This window comes from Pan troglodytes, chromosome 6, assembly GCF_028858775.2.
Source record: "Pan troglodytes isolate AG18354 chromosome 6, NHGRI_mPanTro3-v2.0_pri, whole genome shotgun sequence".
NCBI lineage: Eukaryota > Metazoa > Chordata > Mammalia > Primates > Hominidae > Pan > Pan troglodytes.
The window spans coordinates 34,632,096-34,654,742 of NC_072404.2; positions in this window are offsets into that span (position 1 = coordinate 34,632,096).

Here is a 22,647-nt window from a genome sequence, read left to right on the forward strand (position 1 = left end):
AAAACAAAGATTTTCCTAGAACTACTCTCACCCCTGGCCAGAATGGGGTAATTTGGCCACTCTTTGCTTTAAAAACAGGCGGAAATCATGGGGAACAGGCTTATTATGCTTCCTTCAACCCATGCTTCTCAACTAGTGTGCTATGTTGAGGAAGGCCTATGGGTTACAGTTATTCCATGTAAAACTGATCTGCTCATTTCTTGGGATGGCTGGAGCCTCCTGGCAGGTTGTTTATGGCTATAAGCACACTCTTCTAGAGCTCCTTAGAAGGTGGCCTGAGTAAGTGGCATCCAATGACATCCCCTGTGGTCTCTTCAGATGACGAGCACAGGGAGAAACATCTGGTACTTGTTGGCCACATGGGAGCATGTCCCACCTGGGCATGCACTGGAGCAGCCAGCTTCAGGGCCTGCAGTGATGCGTGGGGACACGTGGCCTGTGGTGCCACCAAAGAGGTTTCTATAGTGTCCAAGGAGGAGACTGTACCAACCAAGGTGTACTCATTAGAGGTTGGGGATCAGGGAATTTAAATGGGGGTTCTGGGAGGCCAACCTCTGATTGACCACCTCTGATTTCAGCCTTCACCTGTGTCAGAAACTTTTGTCCATGTGCAATTGATGTGTTGTTTTAGTAGCATCCAATCTACCTGCAGGCTGAGGACACATTCTGCAAATTAGAGCTTCACTGCAATTTTTTAAAGTAGATACAAGGTCTCACAAAGTTGCCCAGCCAGGTCTCAAACTTGTGGCTTCAAGCAATCTTCCTACATTGGCCTCCCAAAGTGCTGGGATTACAGGCATGAGCTAGCGTGCCCAGCCTCATCATGATTTTTAAACACTTAACATAAAAATTTGACTGGATTTGAAACACATTATCACATGAAACTTTATATCACATTTGTCAAGGAATGTTAAACATTTTAAAAATAATTTCTACTACTACAAATTTTCAATGGTTATAAATATGGTTCTAACTTTTTAGCCACTGATTTTGGTGAGCAAAATTGCAATAATTATCAAGAATTTGAAGAAGTCATAATTAAAAATCTGTATGAGAAATTATATTTAACCATTTCAAGCCTAAAAGCTGATTAGGAAGCTTTTTTTTAATCAGCCATCTTGAGTTTCTCATTTAAATATCTAGAAAATATTTCATGTGAAATTTTATCCAAATTCAATAATTCATATATTTCAAAATATTTATATTTATTTTTCCTATTGTAATTAGATGATATGAAGATAATATAATAGGTTATTTTTTTCTCCAAACCTCATATTGATATCTCCAAATCCCCCCCTGCCAGGTTAGTAGAGAGTACTATGCAAATATAATCATTTTCTATGTGGCAAGTCATAAAAAAAAGTTTGGAAACACTGGCTGAGACCATCCGCCATCCATCCATAGAGGCTGGGCATGTGACAATCCCAAACACATTGAGGTTCCTTTGGCAGAGAAGATTTAGAAATGGACGGCAGCCCAACAGCATCTGCCACAATGGGTTATAAGCGTCCACTCCACTGAATTCAGGGCATTGATTAATTGTGTATGCTTTTCTCTTCAGCTCTCATTTAAAGGTATGTGAAGACTAGACCTCCTGTATAAAGCAATTAAATAGAGCTTCTCCTTGCATAGCCCCTTCCACCAGGGATATGTCTTGGAGAATGGCCCAATTACAATTACCTTCAAAACAATGTTACAAAATAACTCCATTTTCAACCAAATTCTTTGCCAACCATAAGCCAAATGTTCTGGCTAAACTGGGAGAGCTACGCTCTTTCCTGTTTCTTTGCCATTTTCCAGGCTCTGAGAACAGAGATTGTAAGAGCAAAACATCTCATGCAAAACCATGCTACCTGCATCATGGGAACAGCTGAGTCAGCTTTGATCACCTTAAATTCTGTATTATTTATGGCCCTCACTTTTTGACCTTTGGTGTAACTTTCCAAGCATTTATTTAGCACTGAATGTGTGCTAGAACTATCAAAGGTACAAAGGTGATTTAGACCTACTGCTGGCCTAGGATGCAGGGAAATGATGTACTGAAACTGGACAGACAAAAGGCCATGAATATTGGGGTCTTATTCTGGGAAGGTGATTTGTCTAGTAGGGTAGGGTGTGAGAAAGAGTGAAGAAGGAAACAAGCAAGATGGTAAAGGTCCAAAGAACTTAAACTCTGTGTTGTAGACAACAGACAACAGGAAGCCAACAGAGATTTTAAGGCTGGGAATAGTTTAACTTTTTTTTCCAAACTGATCTGATATAGCTGATTTTGGGGATGTGTTTGATTTTTTGTTTTTTTTTAACCAAACTGATCTGGGAGTAGTGTGAAAAAGCAACATGTCATGTCACATTATAATGTTTTCCAGTTTGCAAAGTGCTTTCACACATCCACTTTCAGGTGTTCCTTAGTTTTCAGCTAATTAATTTGGGCAGGTACCAAGAAAGATACAGCTAGATGAACTGTCACTCTAGTCAGGCACATGCTTTCAGAGCAACAGGTAAGAGTGTGAACTGTGGCTTCAAACTACCTGCATTTGGAGCTTGGCTTTGCCGCTTTCTAGCTGTCTGATCCTGGGCAAGGTATTTAAACTCTGTCTCATTTACTAATATGCAAAATGGGGATATTAATAGCATCTACTGCATAGAATTGCTCAAGGATTAATAAAAAAAAATATATATATATATAAAGCCCTTAAAATGATGCTTAGTCTATAGCAAGTTCTTAAAATGTTATTACTTGTGATATTATTTTTAATCTCAGAGTTCATATAGATATTTTAGAAATAGATTACATACATACATATTCATGTACATATACACATGCATATACACATACACACTAGCCACATGATTTCCCCCACTAGAATTTAGATCCGTAGGAAGAGAGTAGGTTGCCATACTCCAGTGCCAGCTACAGTGAAATGGTATAGAGTAGCCCTCAATAAATATTTGTTGAATTAATGAACTGTGGATGAGACCATGCTATGAAAACCTTTTTGTCTTCCTTCTGGGCAATCACAGATGGATTATGGTTCCTAAGCCCACCATATCCAGGTGGCATCACACGACATGTTATAGCCAATGGAGTGTGCTCTGGCCCCTAACACCTCTGCAAGATGCCCCAGACTCACGTCACTCCCCTGACAAGGATTTTGCAGAGGATTCAGAGGACCCACAGAAGGACAAAGGAGCACCAGATGAAAGGTGCCTGGATCCCTGAGTCACTGCATGTAGGAGGGATGCCCAAGAGAGCTGACCAACATGTTGGAGTTTGTAGAAGCAAGAAGTTAACTTCCATTTTGTTAATCCATTAAGGTTTTTGTTTGTTTTGTTTTTAATAGCAGTTAACCTAGTTTGAGTAATGCAGAAGATAGGGAAAAACATTTACTTTCATGCTTTTTTCTAGTATAAATAAGCAATAATAGCAAAGTCAGATTTAAAACTGGAAGGAAGCTTCAGAGAGCAGCTAGTTCAAATTTCTCCTTCTACCGTGAGGAATCAGAGGCCCAATGTGGTTAAATGACTCAGTCAAGGTCACACAATTGAAACTGGACACCAGGCCTCCTGATTTCTAGGCCAATGTTTTGTTTTGTTTTGTTTTGTCTATTGGCCCCAGGAATTAAACGTATTATTGCTTTCCAAATTGAGTTCATAAAAACAAAATAAGAATATTGTCTTTTAAAATAAAACAGAAAAGGGAAAGAAAATGACATTTAACTAAACCTCAAGTAAATTAAAACTGGCTGCGGATTGATTTAATTCATTGAAATAAAAATCTCCCAATATTGTCCAAATCACATGGCCTAATTTGTCTATTTGGGTAAGCAGCCTGTCTCTCAAATCCTGGGAACTTTGAAATGGGAGGCCCAGTTACTACAACAATAGTCTAAATCCAAGCTCTGTGCACTAAGCATTAATGATGGAATGATGGTACTTAACTCCAGTGCACCTGGCCAGTTCTTGATTAAATCAAATAGCATTAACTAATAAAAGATTAAAATATTTAGATTCAAATTAGAGAGTTTCCAAAAACAATCTCCCAAAGCCACTTAGTTTTATTCATTTTCTAAACAATTTTAAAGTTCTTCCAAACAGCAAAGTGAGTGCAAATTCATTAGGAACAATAAAAATAAAAATTGGAAATGAACAATACATTAAGGAACATTCTTTAAATGCACAAATCCCACGAGTCAGTAGAAAGTATAATGGACCTGAAGTCAGCACTTCCAGGCCTAAATGCTGGTTCTATCATTGGCTGTTTAACCTGCAAATTAACCTCTCAAAGCCTCAGTTACTGCATTTGTAAAATCAGGAAAACAATACATATCTCATGAGATGCCTATGAGACGTTACATGAATGCCAGTGCAGTGCTTAGAAAATGTTTGTTTTGCAACAGTGAGGAAAAGCCTGCAGATTAAGAAACTCGGACTTCCCCCATGTTAGCTACAAAACATAATCACTGAGTATGTTGACTGTAGGAAAATTTCAAAAAAGTCGACAATTTCATGGAAGTAGCCAGATCTGTCTTTGGCTAACATGGATGCTGAAAACCCAAGCTGAAGGGATTCAGAAAGGATCAGGAAGAAGACACTTATCTGTAGTCCTGATTCCTGCAAGGCTATTGTCAATACACCAGCATCATTTCCTTACTTGTTGAATCACCACTCTGTAGAACACTCTGTCAGTCTTCACCTAAATAAATTTCCCTTCCATCCAAGTTTTTCTGCTGGATTATGACCAACTTGATAACCTAGTTTAGTATCCTATGAGTGCCTTAAATACAGAGGATGCTCAATGAAAATTTATTAGACTGCCCGCTCAGCAGCTCACTGGGATTGAATATGCATCTGGCCTTGAAAAGAATTGAAATTATACAAATGAAGGCAGCTGACATATTCATGTAAAAAGAACCACCAGATATCATCCACTCCTTGGGCTGGGAGCTACTTATCCCTGACACGGTGGTGATTCAGAGGCAGCCATGGGGGTCACTGCCTGCTTTTTCCTAATCATCTTCAGGGCCCAGAGGCAAGGGGAAGGTTCAGAAAACTACAGTTGACTTCAAAACCCAAAACTCAGTTAATGAGATTTATTTGAAAAATGAAAACAAACTAACAATTTAGCACAGGAGAAAGAAGCCTGTCTGAGAGAGAGATCTGAAAAATAGCAAAGCAGAGCATTTGCTAAATAATCTCCAGCTACAAACTAGCAAGTGTCAGGATCACTTAGATCAAGGGGAGAGAAACATAAAACCCCTAGCTTAGTATGTGGCAGCAGTTATACAAGCCAACCAAATATTTGATGTCATGGCTGTAAGATAAGAGGATAAAGCAATGATCAGAAGAAATTAATGTGATGGTTTAGGACCCAATTCTGCACATCTGCACTGGTGCATGCCCATGAAGCTGGCCCTGGTGGTCATGGACCAGCCTCACTGGCATCACCTAGGAGCTGGTTAGCCATGCAGAGTCTCAGGCCCTGCCCCAGATGTAATGTACCAGAATCTGCATTTTAATAAGAACTCAGGTCATCCATGAGCACTTTCAAGTTTGATATCCTTTAGAGTTTCTCCATCAGGTGGCCTTGGTTTGGAAACCTTAATTATACAAAGGACGTAATACAAACAGGACCGAAGGGCCTAAGAAGACCACAGATATTCACTGATGCGGTACATGTTTCATCCACTCATAAACATACTGCTTCCACAGGCTCCTTCTTTTAACATTGCTAATTTAATATAACCCATCAAGAAGACGAACAGCAAGGTAGCCAAGGAGCTTTCATAGAAAAAACTATGTAGTAGGCAGTATCTACTATTAGTTCTAATTCAGCCTTTCTCTGCTCCTTTTTGACTCCTCTTTTCAACACTTGCCTCAGACCTTCTTTTTACCCAGTAACACTGCTTGGCCCTAACTTATGCCTCTGGTCTCCATCAGGGAGAAATATTTTACATGTTGAATGCTTAAATTTTTTATAAAGTAGCAACTCATTCCATTGATAAACAAAACTCATAAATAGAAATTTCAACAGTCAATTCACCTTTTCCTTGGGAAAAGAATCCAACATTTCAGGTTGCATTTCTCTACCACTTACTCTAATTAAATACACCTAAGATTCTAAGATTGTTGTAAAAAGTCTACTTTCTGGTAGAGATTAGCTAGTTTTCTGGATAACAGAAATCAGAGGAGGCTTCTTTTCTTTCTTTTTTTTTTTTTTTTAGTTGATCAATTATCATGACAGAAAAGATTCCATTAAATTCATTGGGCTGCTGGGGGCACCTATGGGAGGGATCTCAGAAATCACTGAATTTAGTGACTCTCCAAGTGTGGTCCTGGGACCAACAGCAGCTGCATCACCTGGGAACCTGTAAGAAATGCAAAATTACATGCCCTTCCTCAGACTCTTTAAACCAGAAACTCTAGGAATGAGGCAAGCAAGCTGTGTCTTCACAAGCTCCCCAGGAGACTCAAATTTGAAAACTCCTTCTTTTAACATTGTTAATTTAATATAACCATCAAGAAGACAAACAGCAAGGGAGCCAAAGAGCTTTCATAGAAAAAACTAGAACATACTGCAAATGTTTCCAGCTAGGATCATGGTTCCCATCCTAAGAGCGAACCTACTCAAAGGCCAGCCTTAAGACATTCGATTGTTTAAAGATTTAGGTAGAAGTACTTGTTTCCCAGAGTGGCTTTAATTGGTAGGAAGCAGTGAAATATTTGTTTATAAGATAATGTCTCCGAAGCAGACAGACACTGTTTTATAATCAGTTAGCCAACTAGAAAATATCTAAAGGGATCCTGGCCATTTCTCAGAGTGGCCACAAGGGGTGTTGCTTCTCTCATTTGCAGGTTTAAAAGAATGTTCTGCTCCTGGGTCATTTCATTTTATTCTTGTTAACTTACAGTTTCAGGTTACAAAACACTAAATAATCAAATAGAGTGGCTCTTCTACATCCTATAGTGCATTCAGCTCTTTTAGCTAATGGATACATTTCCACTCCCCTTCCAAGTGTTCACTTATAAGAAGCATTTGAACTCCACTTTCATATGCAAACAGCCAAATCAAACAATTAGACCATGCCCGGTTCTCCAGAACAAGCAGGCAGCATAGACACAGGTCGGGACTATGTGACTTTTATGTTCAGGAGTCCATTACACCAGCTAAGGGAGATGCACTTAAGTAAAGTACACTATTCTTTAATAGCTGTCTTTATGATAAGGCAAAAACCAACATCTTAATACCCACCTGCAGTCTCGTTATCAAGTTAATCAAATGTTTAATATCAGAATGTATATTAAAGTCATGTTGCTTACTACAAGCCAAGAGCCTTCTTTCTCCCTCCTAGTTTGTTCTGTAGGCCACACAATGCCATGCTAGGAAAACTACCCTTTAAACCTGATAAAATATTAAAGACATGTGTCCTGATATTGTTATGTAAGCAAATACCAAGGAAAGTCCAACCATTAATGAACCTGAGCAGGTCAGTCTCTAAGGACTGGGAGAACAATGCAGCAGTGGCCATGGTGCTGTTGGGGAGAAGAGATTATGAAGGTGTGGACTACCACAACCTCAGAGCCCAAACACCACAATGTGCTTCTTGAAAAGCAATTCTTCAATGTGATTGTCTCTTATTACTTTAACTAGGTTCAAGAAAAGTTGCATCTAGGTGAATTTCACTTAAGAAAAATTAAAATATTTGTGCATGAAACATTGCAATCATAGGAAAAGGTAAAGAACAGGTGTTCTTGCAAGGCTAAGATGCTTTAGCTTACTTCAAATATCTTTCAGGAACCAAATGGCTATACATAGGTATGTGTACACACACACGTCTGCATGCATGCATGCACAAAAATGCATTTCTCCTTAATGGGGAGAATCCCTGAAACAATCACTCTTTCTTAGTGCTCTTTTTCTGGGAGGGAGGGAGGGAGGGAGGGAAGGAGGGAAGGAAGGAAGGAAGGAAGGAAGGAAGGAAGGAAGGAAGGAAGGAAGGAGAATGAGAAGGGGAAGGGGAAGGAGAAGGGGAAGGGGAAGTGGAAGTGGAAGGGGAAGGGAGGGAAGGGAGGAGGGGAAGGGAGGGAAGGGAGGGAAGGGAGGAGGGGAAGGGAGGGAAGGGAGGGAAGGCAGGGAAGGGTGGCAAGGAAGGGAAGGAAGGGAAGAAAGCAAAGAAAGAGACTCACTAAGTCATGCTAAATTAAGCATTGAGAATGAGGGGATCAAATAACTTCATGAGATCTTTGTCACAGGTAGCTACTATCTGGGCCCAGTGGCTGAGGCAGTAAAGGAATGTACCAAGACAGCTGTAGGTAAAGAAAGAAAGATTTATTAAACTATGAAAATACATTGCAAGGTTGCAATGGGCAGCACAGCAGAGAAGGGGCTGTCTGCAGAGGCAGGGGCTGGGGAGAAGTTTTATAGGATCATGCTGAAAGGGGCTTGTGGGGAAAAAGGTCGTTGTGCCCTAGGAAGAAGGTTCTTGTGCCTGTGGGTTTGTGATTAGCCATCCCTCAGAACAATTGCTCATTATTCTTTCCCACTTGTGGCCCTCCCACAACTGGGCCCTTCCACATTGCTACTTATTTATCTTATCAGGACTCCACAACCTTCTTCCCACAGATTGCCAAAGAACTTCCTCCCTAATGAACCATTTAGTCCCCTGGATTCATGGATCACTTCTAGAAGAACAACTCCCAAATCTGTAACTTGGAACCTAATTACTCTTATGACATCCTGCTCCAAGCCCCTGGAGCACCATATCTGCCCTAGTCCTCATATCTCAGTCCCCAGTTCAGTGCCTGCAGCATGCTCAATAATCATTTGCCAAAGATTTGCCATTAATCCAATTAATGAATGAATACTTGGATATGCAAACTTGTTCCTTCTTCTCATTCCCCATCTCAGGCATGACAAGACTACGCCAGTTTGGTGTTTCAGAACCCCTATTCATATTTCCCATGCTTTCACCCCCTGTTCTAATTAGTTAGCAAACCCTAGCAAGTTTGCTTCATAATAAAACTTAAACCTGCCTCCCCTTTACTGTGTCCACTTCCTTTTTGTAGGCTCTCATTAGCTCTGAGCTGAATGACTGCAATGCCCTACCTAGCCTGCCCTGCTTCCATTCATGTCCCTGTAACTACCAAACTGCCATCCCAGTAGTTATTTAAAGCACATATCTCTTCTATCTCTCTCTCTCTCTCTCTCTGTCTCCCTCCCCCTCCACCCCATCTATCTCTCTTTCTCTCTCTTTGACATTTCACACAAATACACACACTCACCACACATGCTTGTGTACACACACATACACACTCAAGCACACACCTGCCCACAGACACAACACACTCCCACCCTTAGACACCTTCAGTGGCTCCTCTGCGTCTACCAAGCAAAGCCCAGATTCAGTAATTTAGAGCATCCAGATGTGATTCTGTGGAATCACCATAATCTACCTTTTTCCTCCATCTTCCTCCATCATCTACAGCCTCTTCCCCCTACATCCTGCCCTCACCATCCCAGTGATGCCTTTTCCCATGCAAGACCTGTATCTTCTCCAGGGATGACTTTGCTCATACACTTCCCTCTTCCAGGAATCCCTCCACTGATCCTCTACCCTGATTTCTGTCTGCCAAGCTCCTGCATTCTCCAAGCCCAGGCCCTCTGCCTGTTCTTTCACAAAGCCTTTCCAAAAATTGCCAATTAGAGTGTTATCTATCTGGGTACTTTCACAGTGCTTCAGCTGTGTCTTTATCATAGCATTATCAAAATATACTTCATATCAATATTTATGTGTTTGTCTCTCTCTCCCATGAAGCTATAGCATCTGTGGGATCGGTGTTGTAGCCTACTCATTTCTATAACCCCATATGGAACTTAGAACTTAGTACAGAGCTTGGCACTGAGAAAAGGCTCAGAAGTATGTTTGAATATATGCCATTAACTTCCATAATAATGTCAGAAATATACACAATCTATCTGCCTACTATCTATCTGCCTAGTATCTGTCTATCAATGTATCACCTTTAACTATCACCTATCTGGTATGTACGTACACACAGTTGGCCCCCACATAAAATGAAAATATAAAAATCCTATGTAAGGGCTCTTATACCCACATGCAAGAATATTTTGCCTAACAATGCACAGGCTATGCCTTCACTTTTCTCATATAACTCCTTCAGGCAGTTCGTATAATAGACATGTGATGAACATGTAACTTGCAATCTCCCTGAAAAAGCACACGTGGATTGAAATGCACAGTGCAGCTCTTGGCCATCTCTCACTGACTTTGCCTTGGGAGAGCCATTCATCCAGGGGTTCAGAGAGTTCTCCAGCCCAAAACCACATGTCTGTGCTCCTTCAGGAGGTCACACTGGGCTCCTCGGTTTGCATTCATTCTGAATGGTGCCACCATCCCTTTGATTCAGTGGGTCCCCTTACCCCAAATCAGTCATTTCCCGACCTCATGCCTGATAGCTTTGGTGCTAACAAATTTTATCAGATAAGCATGTTAAATGGTGCTGAATTTGGGAGGGGTTTTCTAAGTTTCCTGTAGGATTAGAGCCTCTGGTGACCTCACTGCCCCCAGCTGCAGGACTTTCTGCTGAGAGCAGATCACTAACTTACCCTTTTTATCTGGGCATTCTAGTCTGCTTCCCAACTAGGCAAACACAAACTTTTGTCTACATTTTCCTCGGTGTAACAAATAAACCATTCTGGACAGTAGGCAAAGCTCAAAGGTGATAAACTACAGAAACGCAATTAAAATGCCAGAAAACTACCTTGAAATGTTTTGAGCAAAAATGACATTTGGCCTAAAGGAAAAAATAGACACTGTAGAGCTAAATATGAAATTTTAAAATTGCTAAACATAAAACCAAAAATATTTATTTTCATATTTTCCCTGACTCCCAGTTCAAGGTGGAGAAAATTATCTTTCTTCCAGATAATTTCCTCCTGAGAGGCTGTAATTGGCAGCCAGAGAAGTCCTAATTCTTTGATTGGTACAAGCTGCTGAAAAGAATGTTTAGTTAAATCATATTTTATGGAGATAAACAAGCTGGTTAGCTGCTGTTTGCAGCTCTTCAATTCACTTATCAGTGGTATTATCAGATGAAGGAGATGTGGATTCTTTTCACCCCCCATGCAAGTAGAAAAAAGCCTTCTCGGCCTTCTCAGGTTTTTTGTTTATTGGTGAAATGTATTTGAAGAAAATTATATATGTAAAATGCACTATAATATGTCCTAGATTTGAGAAGTATTAGAGTAATTCTAGTCTTTAACTTCCCTACAACAAGGCTGTAATGTTGATCAATAATAATATTACTATAAAAGTCATGTTTTCAGTGCCTTCTCTTTCTCCTTCTCTCTTTCTCTCTAGGTAGACAGATATAGATAAATAGACAGATAGGCATGCATGTGTGTATCTGCACATGCCAGTGGTCTGAATAACAGAAGGAGTCCTTCCAAGGCCACCCTGACCTGCAGCCATGTTGGTGTAGGAACTGTCTCCAGGGAGCCAAAGTCATAAGATGATGGCAGTGGAAAAGGGAGAGCTAAAGCTGGCTCTCCCTGACTTGATGACTTACTTGCTTATCTCTACTTTGCATCTGAAAATCCAGGTTCTCTCTGCCACTTCTGGAGACTAAAACACTCCCACCCACACACCAGTCTTCCTTTTTCAGTTTATATTCACTTATCTGAACCAACATGATTGAAACTATTGAGCCAAGCTCCTGGAATCAGGCTAACATTTATTCATTCATTAAGTCAGTTAATGTAAGTGAACTGAGCTTTAAGAAAACTCACTTAAAAGTTATAGAGACAAATAAGACAAAGACACAATTATTGCCTTGACTCACAATCCAGCAGTAAGAGTGCACAGGGAATGTTAGACAAGTGGTGTCTGAGAGGTGAGCCCAGGGTTGGAGGCCGAGAGTAAGGGTGACAGATGGTCTGGTGGGCTTCAGGGAAGAGTGGGTGCTTGAGCGGAGGGGACGCTCATGGAGGTTCCCAATGGGCACAGAGGAAGTGGAATTTACGACAGAAATGCAACCTTTGCTATCAGAGTGTTAAATGAACACTTTATAGATGATGTCCTAACAACAATAAAAACTTTCTTAAGCATAGCTTTTAGGTTTTGGTTTCTTCCTGTGACAGATGATAGTTTCTAAAAGTGACTACAACAATACATCTCATCCCACGTATCTTTCTGCTGTGTCCCAGTAAGAGGAGGAGTCTATAGGTCCACAGCTCTGGAATGTGGGTGGGCCATGTGGCTGTGTTCACCAACAGAATTCAGTGGAATCAACACTCATTGTTCTGGGCATGGCCTTTAGCTGGCCTGGCTTCTTCCACTTCCTGCCTCTTAGGAGCCAGCCAAGCCACATGTAAAGGTCCTGAAGGATGAGATGCCATGTGGGAAAGGAGGAAGGGGATGGGGAGGGAGGGAGACACAGAGACAGAGAGAGAGACAGAGAGAGAGAGAGAGAAAGATGCCAAGGAGCACAGAGGTACCAGACGTGTAAGTGGAGAAGCCATCTTGGAAGGGAGCCTCTGGTCCCCAAAGCCTGAGCTGACGTCACATGGATCAAAGATGAACTGCCCAGCCAAGCCCTTCCTGAATTCCTGACCCACAAAATAGTGAGCAAAATAAAATGGCTGGCTTAAGCTACTACATTTTGGGATATTTTGTGCAGTGAAACGTTCACCAATACACCAAGATCCTAAGATGGATATATAATGCTAAGGGAAATAGATTCTTAACATGACTTAGGATGTTAGCCTGTTAGCCCATACATATCAAGATAAAAGAGAAATCTGAGTCCCTTTGTATTCCCTTCTACTTGGTGTGTGCTTGACTGTCCTTCTGGGACTGATCTTCTTCTTTCATGTAGGTCAAAGGTAAACACTAATGCAATTCATAATATTCCTTCCTCATGGGTAAAAGATCTTGCGTGGAATCTGTGGATCAGTGTGTTGTCTTCTTTGTGCCCCCACCTCTAAATAAGATGTTATTTAAGTGTTAGCTTGTCAAATAATGGAGGAAACATTTTTTGTTCATTTTTTTATCTCCAAAAGTATTAACTCCAAAGGCATACTCCTGCACAGATTAATAGACTTAGGTCTTCATCCGACGTCAAGAGCATGATTACCTGCTTTGAAGGCTTTCGGAGTCTCCCAGAGAGCAAAGTCATGTCCCATTGTAGTGTCTTAGAGGAGACTAGGCTAGAATCAAGTGCTATGTGACTAAGAGTCCTCATTCTACCAAACACTGAGGTGTCCCCCGGAGCTTTCCAAAAAGCAGTTAACTCACCCAATACATTATAAATATATTAAGGTAGACTGAATAGTTCAGCCTTATTCCTTCTTTCCCTGCCCCCTCCATTCCCAGCCCCAGCTGAGTCCGGGATTCATGGGTTCTGATTTCATCCCACTTGGAAATAAGCAAATGGTGAGACTGACCAGGAAACTTGTCATCAGGCAGGACTTTCGTGAAATGGCTAATTAGCCATTTCATATTTTTTGTTATTTCTTTTGCAATTCACGTTAAAAATATGCTCCATGGATGCCAGTCTGCTAGGACGCAAGGAGCCCTTGTCACTCAGCAGTAATTCCATGAAATAATAAATACCTAGACCAACAGCTCCAGACGCCTGCTTCAGTTCATCCCCAAACGCCCTGGGACATGTGGCCAGGCTCCCACGCCAGCCACCAAGCTCTGCGGGGGCAGAGAGTGTCACCACCACCACCAAGGGGATGTGCCCGCCCAGGGGTCTTCTCTGCACAGGTTTCCTTCACCATGGGTCTGTCTCCTGTTTCCGAGGTCAGCCAAGGACTGGGTGTGAAAGGCCGTCTTTATTCTGCACGGTTATCACAGGCAGCCCATCTCCTGAGTGAAATTTCGGGAATGGAAGTTCCTCAGGGAAAGATGCCATTTCATCCACTAAGCTGCATCAGCTGGAGCTGGGAGGCAACCGGTTACATCTGCGGAACAGCTTGGGCCGGGACCGTGTGTTCTGTCAGCTTTTAGGTGGGGTCCACTCAGGCTCGCGCCAGGATTTCAGCCGGGCCCTCCCTGCTCCCCGCCCTGGCCTAGCTGAGCATCTCAGGAAAGAAACAGTAACTTCCCTGCAGAGGCTCACCCGGCCTCATCTGTGTTAGGAAAACAGTAGGGAACTATCAAAATATGACAGAGGAAGATGTTGTTCAGGCCGCCCTGGGCTGTGGTCATCCTCGCTGTGACAGCAAGCCAAATGTGGCCCGACTTACAGCGGCCCTCCCGGTGGGAGACGATGGCGGGGAGAAGGCAGGGAGGCACAGGGCATCTGGCTTCCTTCCCCACCCCACACAGGACTAGGTCTTCATTTAGGACCCAGGATTTTAGTCCAGACTAAAACTGGAGATATCAGTGAAATCAGAGAATTCCATAATAGGATTAGAATCACCCTAGATGCATCTTCAACCAGCGACACTCAGAAGTACTCTTGTTCTTTCTAGAACTTTCTGTGCACGCTGGACAGAGCTTTGGTTAGACAGCCCTGTTTTATTTCGTACCCTCCTTAGTGCATATGTCCCAGGGAGGGGGTCTTGGGTGCTTTTGACTTCATAGCATTCTAGAAAATATCCGTCTCTTGTTCTAGCAGCCATAGGTAAATGACAATGGAGATGCTACTGAAAAATCACAACTCGTGTGTTCTAAAATGACCACAAAGGGTAGCACGGAGGCAAGCAGTTTTGTCACTCCTTCAAGGCCCCGTGGGGTGTGATAAAGAATACAGGCAGTCAGTGAAATGTTCTAGCCATTTTTCTTCTTGACCTTTCTAAGCCATAATTTTGTAATTTGAACATCTACAAAATAACCATCATTTTTTTTTTTTTTTTTTTTTTTTTTTTTGAGACGGAGTCTGGCTCTGTCGCCCAGGCTGGAGTGCAGTGGCAGGATCTCGGCTCACTGCAAGCTCCGCCTCCCGGGTTCACGCCATTCTCCTGCCTCAGCCTCCCGAGTAGCTGGGACTACAGGCGCCTGCCACCATGCCGGGCTAATTTTTTTTTTTTTTTTTTTTTTTTTTTTTTTTTGTATTTTTAGTAGAGACGGGGTTTCACCGTGTTAGCCAGGATGGTCTCGATCTCCTGACCTTGTGATCTGCCCACATCGGCCTCCCAAAGTGCTGGGATTACAGGCGTGAGCCACCGCGCCCGGCCTAACCATCATTTTTTCAAGTTCCGTATTTCTTTCACCTATCGTTTCCAAACGAAGAATTGAAGTATTTTACAAATAGGTTTTTTCTTAGACTGTCATTGCTGCCTGCATTACAAGGTAATTGATTTTAGAAGTCGATTTTTTCATAGCAATATGTGGCTTTCTAGAGATCTTCGCTTTAGTCAAGGCTTTCCGATTGTTTGGCGCCTTTTTGTGGAGTGATTTGCTGTCTCTACTGGCAGAATGTCTTATTCCCAAACTTATAAGTCATGCAGGCAGAATCCATGTATTCCATAATTTCTTTTCCTGCCACTCCAAACATTGGCTAAAGAAACCAAATTTACTTTAAAACTATACTGCTCAGGGAGAAGATGTGAAACACTCTAGTGCAGCAGAATAATGACATAATGAAAAATGGGTTCTTGAGTGCGTGCATGGAGTTTTTAAAACTGGTCTTTGCTGGAGAGAGAGAAAGCACCCTTCACCACTGTTTGTAAATTATGATGGCATACCCAAATAAAAACAAACAAAACCAAACAACCCCCCCGAAACAGTACAAATGGATAATTATAGAAAGTTGATTAAATTAATTTTGACATGTATACATTTTCTTTTCACCACAATCAAATCAAATGTTCTCAAGTCTTTTAAAATGGTCATGAAGATTCTGTATTTATTCATATCAAAATATGCTCCTGACACATTGTTAAGTGAAAAAGTAGTTTAGACTGTATAATATAAATGCATATTTTGGGTTGTAAAAGGCGTGCATATATCCATAGAAAAATGTCCAGACAAAAATATATGTCAAAATGCTAACATGTAAGCACTCCCCATTCCTGAGTGTTGGGTTGTTTGTTTTATTCTTTATCATTTTCTTTATGGTATGACTTTCATTTTAATTCAGAATATCCATTACTTTGTATTAAAAGAACAATATTTTCAATTAAAATATTTTTAATGTGGATTTTTTACACATTTCTAAATGTGTTAGCTTCTTCTTTCATTCAAAACAGAAGGTTCTGGGATAGCTAGAAAGATCTCTGTCCTCACAGACACTTTTACAGGGGAGGAGTGTATAGAAAAATTGATATAGGTGATAAAGATATGTTCAAGATATAGAGTGGCAATAAAGAGTGAATGATCATATATCCAGGATGTTTTAAAACTCTCAACCTAAACAGTTTTTTGGAAATGCTAGAGAAACATTTTATTAATTAAAACCACACAAATTCAGAATTTGTAAAAAGTCTCTTGGGACTGAGTGGAGATTATGTTTTGAATGTTAGTAAATAAGAAACATTTATTAAACAACAAGTACACTGGATTCCATAGTGACTTGTTTAATTTTTCTAAGACATCTGACTGTGCCTTCTAGGGAACAAGCTGGATCCTTCTTATTCCTTGTGTAAATCCACTCTGGGCAGAGTCAGGTACCTCACGGGTGCATAATAAAAGAAGTTTTAAAATTATTATTATTGAATGACATAATATACACGGCTTATATGCAAATGAGGCTACTTACAAATGGAAGTTATCAATAGTCAGTCAAACCCACTTGGAAGTAACACTGTGAAAAGGGCTCTTCTCATACCTAAAAGTAATTCAACTTCACTCTATAATATTCAGGCTTTCAATTATTCCTTCCCCTTTTAGTCTACAAGATTAACATGTTGTATAATTTTAGATTTAATTAATAAAATTATTTAAACTGGTAGTAGAATGTTAGATGAGTAGTAATCAAATATATTTCATCTGACAAATCAGATGCTTTTACATATTTTGCTTTTTTGACTGCTTACTAGTTTATTTTAGTACATTAGCATTTTTCTTTTCACCACGATCAAATCAAATAATTCTAACATGAAATGTCATTTTTCTGCAATGTACTGTTATGGTATAACATTCTTTTCATACATAGCATTGTAAGTAGTATTGTTTGCCACTGTCATTGAATTCCATCCATTATATTGAGGTATTGCTTTTGCAAAGACAGAACATTGGGATGTAACACAAAATGAGATGTTCTTCACATTTTCATTGTCAGCCAACAGTGGTGATATTGAAAGAGAAAGAACAATTGTGTGTACACAAATTTCTCTCTGAACTTTTTCAGTTTTCAATCTATAAGTGGGTATCATACACAAAAGTCGGTCATACATTACATCCCTGACGTTGTTCACACACAACGTCTGAACAATGACAGAACAAAATAGTCACCTACAACTGTCACTAATTTTGAAAAAGAAGGGGGGATTTACTTCTCTATAAAATATTCTTTACATTCATTGTGAATAATAGAAAAGGAAAACATGCAATATTCCAAAGCAGAGGCTTTCTGCATCCCCAATTCCTCTCCCTTTCTTCTACTGCCCTGCCCACTTGTGTAGCCTTCACACACACACACACACACACACACACACACACACACACACTTCATGTGCATGAAGATATTCACAGCACTTAGCTCCCTCTAAAAATGGGCTGGAATTCTATAGTTGAAAAATCTAGATTCAGACCTCTGACTCCAGTACATGGGGCTTTTCCATGCAATAGGTGAAGTCAGACGTTTGTCATTTGAGACACAGAACCCTGACTTGTTACTTCATGACACAGCCGGTGGTTTAACTACTCCCATCTTGATTCCAGATTTAAACACACAGTTGAAAAGAAATGTAGCCCTTCCTGAATTGGAGAATCATAAATGGGAAAAGGGGAACCAAAGTTCCCTTTAAAACCTGCATCTTTGCTTTTGTTGTTAACTAATAAAGTCTGTAGTCGATAGCTAAGCACTGAATGAAAATTAATTGTTAAATTCTGAGAATTGAACCTTCTTGTATTTTAATTTTGTTCAAACGTATTTTTTTCTTTTTCTTTTTTTTGTAAAAAAAAGAAAAAGCACAAACTTTCTTCTGCCTGCAACATTTCAGTAGGGTAAAACATCCTTTCTTTGTATTTGAATTCACTTTTTTGATGCAAGAAGAAAGGGAAAGATCTTGATGCAGGAAAATGGCATTGGCTCACAGATGCTATCTGCCATGCTTTTGTGCAGCTTACTTTATAACATACATGGGGCAGGATTTCTAGACTCTACCTTTCCTCACCTAATAATTCACCCTTTCAGTCCCTGTGCACATATTTATCAAGGTTGGGAACTTTTTTTCCGATTATTTAAAAGTCGTCATTGCAGTTACTTCCTCTGAAACAGACCACCTCTTTCATTAGGAATATTTATGGGAAATAATATATTTGTACAGTTGAAAGCATCACCTGTTTTGCTAAGTCAGTTCTTGTCTGAACTCAAATATGCTGTTAGAGGGTTTACTCAACAACACTCACTAATGGAAAGCACTAATCAAAACTTTTCTACAGCAGTAAATTTTTATATTCTTTAACCACTGGATTCCAATTAAATGTATTCAATATAGCAAGCTTTGATTAAACAAATTTTTAAAAAGAGATTATGTATACAGCCCTGTGGAAAACAAGGCAGGTTAGGTATGCAGGCACTTGTATATTCTTAATAGAAGTCTTTACCTGAAGGTAAAACCCAATAAAGTGTTAGACCCTATAATGTGCTAGAGACCCTATGTTGATTTACCTGTGTTACATCGTCAGCAGAAATCAACTTTACCAGGTACACACCAAGCTTATATATTTAATGCATATAAAAATGCATATAAAAGATCCTTTTTTCTTTATATAAAGAATTACTGAATTTCATTAGGCCACGTTTTTCTCTAAAAAAGTTCTTTGTTAACCATGGGATAACTGATTGCAAATAAAGGAAGTTACGGCACTGTGCCGATGTTTATAAAGGGAGGGAAAATCCTTAATGTGAGCTTACAATTTCGATGAAAAAGAAAAACCATCATAAATACAAGAGTTGGCCTTACTCTAACATACATTAGCAAGATCTTTCAAAGGATCTCCCTGCTTTCACTGACATATAAATATTTTCCTAAATGACTCAAAAAAAAGACGTTAGGATACTTAATTGAAGTCTATAAGGAGAGGTCTGGGAATAGGTGGATGAAAATCATTTGGTTTTTGTTTTGAAAAAACAAAAAAAATCCATTTTTCCTCATCTGAGGATATTTAGACACAACATCTCTATACATTTTCCATAAAAATGTCACAGACCTTTCATATGTCAGATTCCCCTCCCCCACTATATTTAAGTTTCAGGATTAGTTGCAGCCTTAGAAAAATATTTAATTCTCTTTGCTCTGTGACTTGGCTTAATGAATCTAGGTTGAGTTTCTTTAGGAAATATAAGAAGCTTCTTGACAACTGAGAAGCCTCCCAGACACTCATTTCTGTCAGAGTTTTCCAAAACTACACAAATAAGCTGTGGCCAGGGAGGTGCCTACATCAGACAAGAAAAGAAGAACACGGGCTTCCTTCCCTGACCTCTGCTATGTTTGAGTGAGAAATGTGTTTATTGCTCAGTCTCACTGAGTGTTTAACTGTTCCAATTGCGCAAATTATGAGTACTTTGAGTGAAAATTATGAGCGCAGAAGCCTTTCTTTATCATTTCCAACTGTCTGATCTGTTTTGTCCTTGTTCGCCACCACCTTTGAGAATTGCAAAAAAAAAAAAAACTATGCCAGTTATTTTTGTAATACTACCATTGCATTAAAACCTTTAACCATAAAGTCCTCTAGTGATTTTTCTTTCCCTCAAAATTTGTATTGCTTTTAAAAAGGATTGCATTAAGATTCCGAACGTTTAACGGAGAGAAGAGTGACATTAGTATACATCCTTTTTAAGCTCCTGATTGAAACAAAACAAAAACTACGCAAAAGACCTGCTTCTTTGCCTTGGGCCCTGACTGTTTAGGGGGCAGGGGCTTCTGCGAGGGGCGGTTAAGTGGCAGGGAAGCGCAGATCCCGCTGCACTCCGCAGCAGCCCGGGTGTGGAGCGCGCAGAGGGGGCACCTCGCCTGAGTCTCGGGCACGCTGCGCACCCACGGGAGGATTTCAGGGAGGCGGTGGCCAAGTCGGGGAGCGCATGCCGGGGCCGTACTCCCTCCTGGGACAGCGAGCCTTCCGAAAGTCCGAGCCCCAAGAAAAGTTGACCCTGGGTCTGAGAGTAAGAGGGAGGAGCCGAGAGCATGGACTAGAGAGGCACGGAGCCTCCCGGGCCCTGAGGCTGCCGCCTCCCTCCGCAGCAGCCACCTCCTCCCGCCCTTTACAAAGACAAGCTCCTTGCTCCCAGGAGTCGGCCTGCCCATCCCTGAAATGTGCACGTGAAGGAGGTAGCCTGGGTAGCCAGGGAAGGTGCGGTGCCCGTGCCGGGGCCGCGGGGCGTGCGGGAGTCCTGGGCGTCGCCGCACCTGCCGGTCTCCTCTGGGAGTCCTGGGCCGAATCCTCAGTTCGGGCGCCCTCTGGCGCCGCCGTGGGGAAATCATCCGGCGCCAGGCGCCATGCCGCACAACACTGTGGAGCAGCCCTGCCGGCGGGGTGGGTGCCTCCTATCTAAAGCACTGGACCAGGGGCTCTGCCAGCAAACATGGTTCTTCCATCAGCGTGTCGGGGTTGCAGAACCTCAGGGCATGGTTTCTCTCGGCAAGGTGTTAGACGCCAATTATCTTCCCCCGACAGACTTTTGTGAGACTTCAAAGGGAAGAGAAAGGAGGGTCCCAAGACTTCCAACTCCCTCTTCCTCCCTCCCTACACACGCGCGCACGCGTAAACACACCCACACGCACACAAACACACACACCCTATTCTTTACCTGTCCACAGGATCTCTAACATTATTCTTAACCCCATGTGATGGCTTTTTTGATATGTCGACTTGACTAAGCTAAAGTTCCCATTGATTCACCAGACACTAATCTAGCTGTTACTGTGAAAGGGTTTGATGATGTCATTCAAGTCACTAATCAGTTCACTTTAAGTAAGGGAGGTTATACTGGATAACTTGGGTGGGCCTGGCCTAATCAGTTGGAAGCCCTCAAAGCACAGCCAAGACTCCCCAGAGAGAGACAGAGACAGAGAGGAGGTCACATCCATGAACAACAGCGCAGTCATGCCCAGAGCTCCACTCTGCTTTTTAGCTTCCCCTCCTGACTCCCTGTCCTGTGGACTTTGGATGTGCTTAGGCAGCTCCCACAACAGCATAAGCCAATTTTTTTTTTTTTTTTTTTTTTTTTTTTTTTTTTTTTTTTTTTTTTTGAGACGGAGTCTTGCTCTGTCACCCAGGCTGGAGTGCAATGGCACGATCTTGGCTCACTGCAAGCTCCGCCTCCCGGGTTCACGCCATTCTCCTGCCTCAGCCTCCCGAGTAGCTGGGACTACAGGCGCCTGCCATCACGCCCGGCTATTTTTTTTGTATTTTTAGTAGAGACGGGGTTTCACCGTGTTAGCCAGGATGGTCTCGATCTCCTGACCTCATGATCCACCCCCCTCGGCCTCCCAAAGTGCTGGCATTACAGGCGTGAGCCACCGCGCCCGGCCAGCATAAGCCAATTCCTAGTAAGACATCTCTGAATGGATATATTGGTTCTGGGTCTGAGGTTGAACACTAGCTGGTACAACCCACACAATCCAAATCAGAAAAAGTATGAAGGAAATTCAGAGTGCCAGAAGATGCCACCTCATCCCTCCTATCTGTCAGTCAGTATTCTCTGAATGTCTAGCAGTGGCAGGCACAAGACACTGTACTCTGGAGATACCTCCAAGGACAGAGCACACTGGGTTTCTTCTTCGATTTGGGCTTCAGTGCCTGCTGCTAAGTTAGATGGGTGAATAAGAGAGGCAGTGGCTATAAAGGTTAGTGAAGCTCTCTCTCTTTCTCTCTCCCTCTGACACACACACACGCCCCTCCATGTGACAACTTTGGAGTTTTTAAACCTAGACCAGAAACCAGCTTTAATTAATGGTTTGTTGTGGGTACTTGTGGCATGCTTGGAGCTACACAAAAATACAGTAGGAGGAGGACTCCGGTGAGGAGAAGCAGACAGCAGTCTTTGCCTTGCGGGCCCTCTATCTATCACCACTAAAGGTAAAATGCTGTTTATCCATTGCCAAACCTTCTGAGTCATCCACCCCCACAGTGCATTTTCTTTGCACTTACTGTTTCTATGCATGGCAAAGGGGTGACACACTGATAATGGATCAGAGCAGTAAAATGTTGGCAAAGACTCAACAGGCTGGGAAGAGGAAGCCTCCTCTCCAGATTGATCCAGGGCTACTGGTCCTAGACCAAACTGGAATGTCCAATAAAGACCGCATTCTTCTCTAACATCTACCCCTTCCCTGAGCATCAAGGCCTGTTCCAGGATGGCAGTAACCCTGTGTAATTCAATCCAACAAATGTTTGATGAACACCTACCATGCTACAAGTCCACCCTCTACAATCTGGTGTCCTGAAATGGCTTTTGTAATTATCATTGGCCTGCAAATGGCTTGCTATATTAAGTGGATAACTTTCATGGATA